General features: G+C 37.5%; 1 long non-coding RNA gene across 1 annotated transcript; it reads left to right on the forward strand.

Annotated features, from left to right (window-relative positions):
* LOC135530442 (uncharacterized) lies at positions 1–1,372 on the forward strand. The gene is made up of 4 exons (XR_010453847.1): positions 1–73; positions 225–315; positions 403–497; positions 998–1,372. It is a non-coding gene; the product is annotated as an uncharacterized LOC135530442 (long non-coding RNA).
* Positions 1,373–2,167: the final 795 nt, after the last annotated feature.

The following is a 2,167-nucleotide window of genomic DNA, read 5'->3' on the forward strand; positions in this document are numbered from 1 at the left end:
TTACTACTGACGTCCAGAAGACATCATCCAGATAAACAGCCATCAATCAGACAGCATTGTCCAACTGTAAGAGGTATGTTTGTTTTCACTGAGAATCTTCTTTGCAAAGGTGTATAGGAGTGGGCAGGTGTATACAAGTGGACTGGTAGGAATGGATGGAGAGGTGTAGGTGGACATGTGTGTGTGTGTGTGTGTGTTAACAAGTTGTGCTCTATGTGCTTTAGTAAAGGATGAAGATCCAGAGTATGTTACTGCTGTTCGCTCTAGTGGGTGTCCTGTTGGCAAGCTCCCTCAATGAAGATAACTCTGAGGATGGTATGTGTTGTCTGTAACTGTGTACTACTTTACTGCCCGGGTTTAAATTGATAAAATCTAGTAAAATGAAAAATCTTTCTTCCTCAGCTCTCCTGCAGGAGGATGATGTAAAAAATGGAAAGGCTGCCTTTTGGCAAAGTTGGCTACTCTGAAGACCAGCTCCTCTGAAGATGAAGCAGCATGTGAGCCATCTATCTATCTATCTATCTATCTATCTATCTATCTATCTATCTATCTATCTATCTATCTATCTATCTATCTATCTATCTATCTATCTATCTATCTATCTATCTATCTATCTATCTATCTATCTATCTATCTATCTATCTATCTATCTATCTATCTATCTATCTATCTGTCTGTCTGTCTGTCTGTCTGTCTGTCTGTCTGTCTGTCTGTCTGTCTGTCTGTCTGTCTGTCTGTCTGTCTGTCTGTCTGTCTGTCTGTCTGTCTTAGCAGAGGGTGGTTGGAAATGCGGAGGGAGTAACATGGCTAACTCCATCTCTACAGTTTATTAGCATCATGTTTCGTAGAGGGAAATATTTTTTAAATGGTAGTCAAATACTGGTCTTACAACAGTAAGTTTAAAAGGTAGTCACTTATAATTGTGATATGTTTTGAAAATGTTTAGCTTTTAAAAAAGGTATTTTCCATAAAGATGATTTAAAACTGTATTCAACAGTTTGGGGGGAGCTTTGGAACGTAGCCAAGGACCTTGTTGGGTGAGAAGCGACCAGCATGGGGATGCCAAGGATCCCTTTCAGTCTCCATATGGAATCAGCTATCACCTCTGAAGTCATCACTAACATTACCTCAGTGAATCATTCCAACACCCACCCATCAATGATTGTCAAATAAACAACAGTAATACAGTTAATTGGTACTTTGGCACTGAGAAGAACTCATCAACATTCTGAAGAATATATGTTTTATCCATGAACATGTACTTTATGTCCTGACACATGACAGTTGATTGGTCAAGTTAGTGGATAAATAATTGTATGGTTGTATGGTTGACTTGTCATATTGTGATCCTCCAATAAACCTTCAAGCAAAAGACATGTTTAGTCGTTTTTTTATTAATCTTACATGTTTAGCAGTGTTTCAATTACATCATACATGTTTCATAATATTGTTTTATTTCGTGTTTCTATTCAGTGTGAACAATGTGAACTTGACCATAATACAGATGCAGTGCATGCAGAGCAAATTACATCAGATTACACTGAGCAGTAATAGTAGTACACATATCCACACACACACACTAGACCTACCGTCTTGAGAGTTAGCTTCGTTGAGTGAGCTTGATAACAGCAGTAACATATCCTGGATCTTCTAATAAGCTACATCCTGAATTCAAAATTGGGAGAAAGATGTTTTGTCACTTATCTACACACGTTACCCCCATAATAACAAAGTGAAAGCATGTTTATAGGTATTTTTGCTAATTTATTGAAAATGAAATACAGAAATATCTCATTTACATAAGTATTCACAACAAATGTTGGAATCACAGTTGGCAGTGATTACAGAATCTTTCTGGACAGGTCTCTCAGAACATGCACACCTGGATTGTACAATTTTAGTCAATTATATTATTTTCTTAATTTTCTAGTCTCACTATAGATTTTCAAGCAGATTTAAGTCAAAACTGTATCTCGGCCACTCAGGAATATTCACTGTGTTCTTGGTAAGCAACTCCAGTGTAGATTTTGGAAAACCTCCCTGGTCTCTGTGGTTGAATATGTGTTTGAAATTCACTGCTAGACTGAGGGACCTTACAGACAATTGTATGTGTGGGGTTCAGAGATGAGGTAGTCATGTAAGAATCTATTATTACACACAGAGTGAG

The sequence above is a fragment of the Oncorhynchus masou genome, unplaced genomic scaffold, assembly GCF_036934945.1.
Source record: "Oncorhynchus masou masou isolate Uvic2021 unplaced genomic scaffold, UVic_Omas_1.1 unplaced_scaffold_1344, whole genome shotgun sequence".
NCBI lineage: Eukaryota > Metazoa > Chordata > Actinopteri > Salmoniformes > Salmonidae > Oncorhynchus > Oncorhynchus masou.